Source organism: Cyprinodon variegatus, unplaced genomic scaffold (assembly GCF_000732505.1).
Source record: "Cyprinodon variegatus isolate N-32 unplaced genomic scaffold, C_variegatus-1.0 Scaffold1323, whole genome shotgun sequence".
NCBI lineage: Eukaryota > Metazoa > Chordata > Actinopteri > Cyprinodontiformes > Cyprinodontidae > Cyprinodon > Cyprinodon variegatus.
Genome location: NW_015151776.1, coordinates 82766 through 90855, shown reverse-complemented (window position 1 = coordinate 90855; position 8090 = coordinate 82766). Strand labels below are relative to the sequence as shown.

The following is an 8090-nucleotide window of genomic DNA, read 5'->3' as shown; positions in this document are numbered from 1 at the left end:
AATCCCAAAAACCTCTGAAGCTGTTTCCTGGTTTCTGAGGTGGGCCAATCCAGGACCGCTTTAATCTTTTCCTTCGTGGGTCTTACCTGTCAAATCCTCAAGGATGAATCCAAGGAAGGAAACTGAAGGTTCGTGGAACTCACATTTCTTGGCCTTAACAAAGAGTTTGTTTCCAGGAGGCGCTGCAGTACTTGTCGGACGTGGACTCTGTGAAAAAATTAGTATGTCATCAATATAAACAAAAACAAAGATTTTCAAAAAACTCTCTCAGGACATCATTAACAAGAGCTTGGAAAAAGGCAGGAGCGTTAGTCAAACCAAAAGGCATAACCAGATATTCGAAGTGGCCAATGGGGGTCTTGAAGGCGGTTTCCCATTCGTCTCCCTCCTTTATACGAAGAAGACGATAAGCGTTCCTGAGATCCAGCTTGGTGAAAACAGTAGCTCCTTGAACAGACTCAAATGCAGAGGATAAAAGGGGCAAAGGATATTTGTTTTTGACAGTTATCTGGTTCAATCCTCTGTAGTCAATACAGGGTCTGAGGAAACCATCCTGTTTCCCAACGGAAAAAACAGCTCCAAGAGGTGAAGATGATGGACGGATTATACCTGCAGCCAGAGTCTCCTTAATGTATTTCTCCATCGCCTCCCTTTCAGGCTTGGAGATATTGAACAGACGGCTGCTGGGCAGAGGAGCTTCAGGGAGCAGGTCTATGGCACACTCATAAGGTCTGTGGGGAGGCAGAGAACAGGCCTTAGATTTGCTAAATACCTGATAAAGGTAATGGTAGTCAGCAGGAATGGAGGAAAGACCAGGAGGATCAGCCTCACCAACTTCGAGTGGTTGGGAACCACTCGAAGTTGCTACTGCGTAGCGGAGACAGCGAGAGTGACAGTTAACAGACCATGAGTCAACATGTGTGTTTGTCCAATTAATGATAGGGTTGTGCAAATGGAGCCACTCAAAACCTAAAATCAGTACTGAATTAGCGGTGGGAAAAACCTAGAAGGATATGTGTTCTGTATGATTACCGGAGACCATTAGTTGAATGGGGCGAGTCTGGTGGGTTATTTGGGGCAAACCTCTGCCATCCAGAGCAAAAACTCGAAGAGGGTTCTGAAGGGGTAAGGTCTCAATACCCATCTGTTGTATGAGGAGGAATCCATTAAGTTTTGTTCACAACTAGAGTCAACGAGAGCTGACAGGCAGACAGCCTTATTGTTTATAAGCAGAGATGCAGGAAAAAGTAGACGAGTTGAAGTGAGTGAAATTTTCTGGTCCGCCAGTTCCCCTCGTCTCCACCGGTGGACCCTGACTTTTAGCAAAAGTGGGCACGAGGCAACAAAGTGACCAGCCTCACCACAATAAAGGCAGAGCTTAGTCCGCATACGGTGCTGCTTCTGCTCAGGGCTAAGCCTTAAACTGCTGATCTGCATGGGCTCAGGTGAAGAAGTATTAGTGGGGTTCTCAGAATAAAGGTTGTCCGAAGGAAGGGTCTTAGGAAGAGAAGACTTGGTACCTCTCTCCTTGGTTCGTGCATGGATCCGATTGTCCAAACGGATAGATAGCTTAATTAGCTCCTCCAGAGTTTCGGGTTCATCAAGGGTGGCTAGCTCTTCCTTAATGGAGTCATTGAGAGCGTTGGAAAAAAAAACACACATGAGGCCTGCCTTGTCTCAGCCAGAGGCTGCAGCCAGGATGCGGAAATCAATGGCAAAATCGGAAACAGACTTCTGTCCCGGTTTTACCTTCAACAATTCACGGGAGTTCAACTTCTTATCCGGATCCTGGTTAAAAGTCTGCTTGAATTCAGAAATAAATTTGTCAAATGTGCAGCCATAATTAGATGATGAGGAGAGTCTAAACTCGGCCCAGTCCAGTGCCCGATCAGTTAGATGAGAAATGATATATGATATCTTGGTAGAATCCAAAGGGAACTTACTCGGAGCATGGTTGGACTGGATGATACACTGCATGACTTTGGGTTCCGGTCGAACCTGGGTGGACTGGGCAGCTGACACTCAGAATAAGGGGAAGAAAAACCTGCTTGGTTAGCTTGAGGTGGGGCTAGCTCTCTGGCTGAGCCCAAAGACTGAAGGGAAAAACGGACAGCCTCGGTAAAATCTGTAACTCTACGATTTACCTCTGTTTGCTGGTGGATTAATTTAAACAAGGTGTTATCATGGAGACAGGAGCATTTGCTACAACATCGACTCAACATGTGCATGTACTATATGGTCTGTGGTCTCATCACTTTTTCTGCTTCCTCCTGGATAGTGTGTCTGCCACCAACATGTGCTTCCACATTGAACCTTAAAAGGAACATCAGGAGTCTCTGGCACCTTGGAGGGGCCTTATCCAGGTCATAAGTGTTTATGAGTGGTACAAGTGGTTTGTGGTCTGTTTGCAGAAGGAAACTGTCCATTCCTTGAACATAGCATGCAAACCACTCACACGCCCTCACACCTGCCAAGCACTGTTTTTCAATTTGAGAGTATCTTCTCTCGGCATCTGACAGCGTGCGGGAGCAGAACAGTACTGGCTTTAACACTACAAGTACCGGAGAATTCCAGTGCAAGCCCCCTCCCCTCTTGAAGTTTGTGCATTCACTATACCTTGTTAACTGTCCATGTTGTAATGCAAATAACCTGTGATATGAGCAGCCCTTCTACATGAGACTGGATAAAGGTTGAAACAAACTGGCATCAGAACAAAAGCATGCTCCAAGCACTTTTAATTACCTTCCCCTGCAACACCAGAACTTTTTGCAGGAATATCTTGATAAGTCATATCTAAAACTTTTATTTAGGCAAACCTATTGAACCTATTGGACTACGGGTCCTAGTTCCTGAGAGAAAAAGCTCCTGGGTGAAGCTTTTGAATATTTCTCTCTGATTATTTTGCAACTTGCAGACGGTCCCTAAGCTTTGCAGAGGAGCGAGCTCTGCACACGGTCCAATGTAATTCTCCCATGATAATCACCTGTGTAACGTTATACTGATAGATTATTATTATAAATTTATTATTATACATTAATTATCAAGTTTCATTCTGGAAACTTAGAAAATTAGAGATTACTATAATTTAAAAGCTGAGGTATGGCTTTGTATATTTTATTATATTGTGATTCATTACATCTAAATTTATGTTTGTGTAAGTTTGTTCAATTTTCTAAAAATTAATATTACTAGTAAATATTTAAGAGAAACGTATCCCCTACTAAGAGTAAAAAGCAGAAGTGTGAGTAATGGGACAAGGCCTGAGTTTACAGGATTTATTTGGAGGGAGCAAAGGCTGGAAGCAAAGAGGAATAAAGGATAAATGCTTTTAGGCAAGGCCATCTAAAACACAGACCAGTGTAACCAGCACAAGCCCGCCTTTTAAAAAACAGAGATCAAAATAGTTTACAAGTCCTTCAAAGTTAAGAAAAGAACTTTAAGCTAAACAGTCCACACATACATCTCACAAGACCGACTTGTGTACCAGAAACACTCACTATATCTCATAAACAATGTATATGAGAAGTGCACCCAAAAGCACTTTCAGAGACATTTTTTGTATTTTTATTTTTACTGGTAAATTAAACTAAGAGAGAACAGGAGGATCAAAGGATTACTAGGTACATAGAGCAGACTACAGCAAAGGTGGGGTACTGACAAAAATACAGGACACTGAACTTCAAAGAGAAGGTAGAGAACAGAAGGTAGAAAACAGTGATCAAAAGCCCATAGCAGGCATGTCCTGAGCTTCCTCTAGAAAGAAAACTAGAAAACTATGGGTGCTATCAGCACAATGATAGATAAAAAAAAAAAAAGAAGAATAATCTCTGGCTGATTTTAAGTATACTGGTTTAGTGAAAAATTAGAAGACAGCCAAACCAACTGACAACCTAATTGTACCACATCATGTCTGTAAATATTTATAAAACTAAAACAACTTGACCTAAGTCATTTAAGAGAAGTCACCACATTTCTGCGAGGTATTGTCTAATAAGCCAGGCCTAAAGTGGGCCTTACATTTTAACTATTCCCTCAACAATCTAAGAAGGTTGACAATCAAGTATCTTACGTCTATGAGTTTGGCGAATCATTTAATAGGATATTATTTTACCAAATTATGTTTTATTTTCTCATTGGATTTGCATTTAGAGTTGGTTTGAACATATTGAAATTGTTCCGAATTAGTTAAAAGTTAACTTGTCCTCATTCCAAACTTTTTACAATAATCTTTGGTTCTTGAACATGTAACCCATTCCAAGCCTTGATAATACTGCTTCATTTTATTTTAGTTTTCAAACATATTGATTTACTCTTTTCTCTGATCATTTTTACTTGTTGTTTTTTTTATTATTATTTGTAGAAATTTAAAATTAGAATTTAAAAGTTAAAGGTACATGATTTGTTTTTTTTTTTCAGTAAAATATCTCCTGTTTTTTTTCAGAATGTTTTGTTTTTACTTAGATGAGATAAAACGGGCAACATTGAAAAATAATTAAAAATGAAGATATGTTTACAGCTTTAATTAGCTAAAGGGATTTTAAGGAATAATTGCTTATGTATCCTTATTATTTCCCTCTGAACTCAGATCTTGAGGTATCATTATCTTTACCAGCAAAGTTAAAGTGTGAATAATATGCAGATAACGGGGGGGCTGCTCAGTGGTGCAGTGGGTAGCACTGCTGCCTTGAAGCAAGAAGGTTCTGGTTTCGATTCCTGGCCCGGGGTCTTTTTGCATGGAGTTTGCATGCGCTCCCTGAGCATGCGTGGGGTCTCTCTGGGTACTCCAGCTTCCTCCGACTGTTAGGTTGATTGGCTTATCTAAATTGTCCTTAGGTGTGAGTATGTGAGTGAATGGCTCTATGTCCTGTTTTGCCCTGCGATGGACTTGCGACCTGTCCAGAGTGATAGCTGGAGATAGGCACCAGCACCCCTTGCGACCCCAATTGGGACAACCATAACAAATAATGTATGGATGGATGGATGCAGATAATGGTAATAATAATGATAATAAATAACAGTGTTACCAATACACTACAGACAAGTCTGTGATTGGTAAAACGATTATCACAATTTATTTTACCTTTTTTTAATCATTTGCTGACTGATGAGAAAACTGAGTTCATCATTTCAGTATTTGCATCGAAATTGGATATGGATAATTTCATTTATCTTAAACAAAAATATTTCAACCTTAAATGCAAGTAAAATAAATTGTTTTTAGGATTTCAAGTAAGAAAGGTTTGTTTGAACATTTCATATAGTTCAACATTTTAAATGTAACACAAAAGCAAACTGATAAGAACAATTCCCAAAATGTTGATTAAGAAATCTCATATTTTTGCACAAACCTACACACACACACACCATTATTTACCTTCATTAACTTATTATGGAGTTGGAAACCACCCTTGAAGAACAAAGGAATGACTAGAATTCTCTCTAATGGCTCTAAAAGCATTTACGCCACCTGTTGGTTAATTGGGAAATTGACAGTTAGTGGTGCAAAATGATGTGCTTACATAAAAGAATATATTGATTTCTGATACAATAAATTCTGGAGTCAAAATGTCACGTTTTAGTCAAGTTATAGCTAATGGGTGATTTTTTTTTTTTTTTTGGAGCCATTATAGACTTAATAAATATCCTCTGATAGTTCATTGCAGCTACTTAAACTTACATATTTTATTCAACACAACGAAATGGAGCAGAAAAACAAAGCAAAATGTAAGACACAAATTCCAAAATTCGACTATGGTCTCTGGCAAAGATAATTCCATTCACTAATTTGTTTATTTATTTGTTTAGAAGGATCACCACAGCTTCAGTGAATATGTAGAACTGAGTTACCATTAATGTAAAATTAATTATCATTATTAAACGAAAGCTCTGTAAATAACTTGATAACCAATGTACAACCTTCCTGCTTATTTCAAGCATCTGTGTATAAAAACTGTTTGAAACAAACTGCATTTTTCAGTCTTTAAACAATCACCACACTTAAGTGTGAGCAAAACAAAATCTCTTAATATTTCTCCTGAGTAAAAAAAAAAAGAAAAAATATGGCAGCATCTTACTTCATTAGCTCCTGTTCTTCAGGAGACCTACTTATTTAACTCTGAGGCCTTTTCAAAAGGCTTTTTCACTTTTAGAATTATGAAAACAGCTTTTCCTGCTGCCGATACCTGACCAACAGGTGGCGCAAATGAGCAAACTCTCCTGAAGCCAGCCGCGCGCTGCGCTTTGACATTTCTAATAATTTTCAAGTTAGGGAAAGGTGAGCTTTCTCCGACCAGAACCAAAGACTTAAAAAGAGGATCCAAAGAGTTTTCAATCTTAATTTAAGGAGTGAACCGAGAAGAGAGTTTCAGGGACTGACTTAGGAGAGAGGTTTATTTCTTTGCTTTTAAGAAGAGAAAAGGTAAGAAACCGAATCATATCACTTAAATTCAACTAGATGTCCTTTATTAAGTTTAGGTAAATACTTGTTTTGATAGTCACTGGCTTGATTTGCCACACATTTCAGTGTATTATTATTTATTTCTTTTAATGTTTATAAAGTTTCTCTCCTTAGTTTCACTTTCATTTTTGAGTAGCTCATCTGAGAAAGCACACAACGGTGAAACCGGTGTCTAATAGGCCAATCATAAATTGAAGCTGTGATTTAATGTTATTATTATTATTATTTATTTATTTATTTTTTTACAACTTTCCAAATTCCCAAAAAAAGAAAAAGAAAATAGGCCTAACAAACTTCACTTGTATTTCAAGGTAAAGCTTAAAGTCTCATTAAGAATATTAATTTATAATCCTGTATCTTACTCTATTCATTAACTGATGACTACATCACACAGTTTCGCTAGATGTTTTGCTCTTCAACTTTTTTTAAAGTAGAAACTCAAAGTAACATGTTCTAGCTGTCAGAAGATTAAAAAGAATGCCATACCTTGCATACAAAAATAACAGCATTTTTTTCTTTTCTTCATAAAAGTTTAAGACTTATCTATATGTTGACCAGAAAATGTTACATAACCTGCTGTTTAACTGTTCTTTCCATAGCACACAATGTTAACATCTCACAGCTTATCCTTCATTCCATCTCTTCATGTTTGCTGTGGAATTTCTAGAGATGATAGCGTGCAAACAAGTCAGACACATATTTTGCTTACATTTAGAATAGCAGCCACCAGCAAAAGTTTATAGAAAAAGTGTCACACAATGTCAACCTTAGAAAAGTGTAAAAGTTAAAATAACAAAATAAAAAAAAAAATAATAAAGTGAGAATTTTTCCTTCATTTTCAGGTCAACAAGGTAGCGATCTAAGCATGTTCACAAGTTTGTCTGAGGTAAGTTGAAAATTTTAAATAAACTGTATTTGTCTTCAGAAACAATGGCAAATTCTATTAAGAAATAGGTAATTACAATTTTACATTATATAAAACTGTAACACATCTATTTAATGTCAAAGAGATAAACATTTACTAAGTAAATATTTTGGCTAAAAAAAGACATAACAGTGACCGCTTTCCAGCTTGTAAGACTTTAGGAACAAGGGTGATTCAGAAAACACAGCAAGAAAAATGAATCATGGTAATATGAAATATCATTTAAACATACTGTAGAAAATCTAAAAAGCAATAAAATACAACATTCAAAACAGTAAAAATGTAAATAAACTAAAAAGAAAACAGCGTATACTATGCACATATTATGCTCTACATAACAATAGTATGTTATGTAAAAAGCTATTTTACATATAACACAGTGTAATATGTATGTGATTTCTTATTGGATACTAGGGAGGCTAAGCCTCCTCTTTAATTTTCCTAAAATAATGGTTCAAATATGGATGGTTAAACTTCTTAAAAGTTGTCTTTAAACTGAATTTAATGTGGCTAAAATGCGCAAAATTTCATGAATATTTTGCACATTAATCAGCTGTCTAGCCCGCTCTCTCCCTTTTGCTCTGGAGCAGGACGACGCTGCCTGTCAGTCTCTATGCAAAATTTCCCCTAAGGTTTGAGCCTCTGTTCTTTGAAGCAACAAGTTATAAATAATATGTTTCATGTTTGATAACATGGAAAACCCCATCA

The 8090-nt window shown here is 37.3% G+C and overlaps 1 long non-coding RNA gene across 1 annotated transcript in view; it reads left to right on the top strand.

The window, feature by feature from the left end:
• The first annotated feature begins 6273 nt into the window (after nt 1-6273).
• Nucleotides 6274-8090, top strand: part of LOC107102814 — a 7549-nt gene continuing 5732 nt past the window's right edge. The window contains exons 1-2 of the long non-coding RNA XR_001482143.1: nt 6274-6418; nt 7300-7343. This is a non-coding gene — a long non-coding RNA (uncharacterized LOC107102814). The remainder of the gene's footprint in view (nt 6419-7299; nt 7344-8090) is intronic.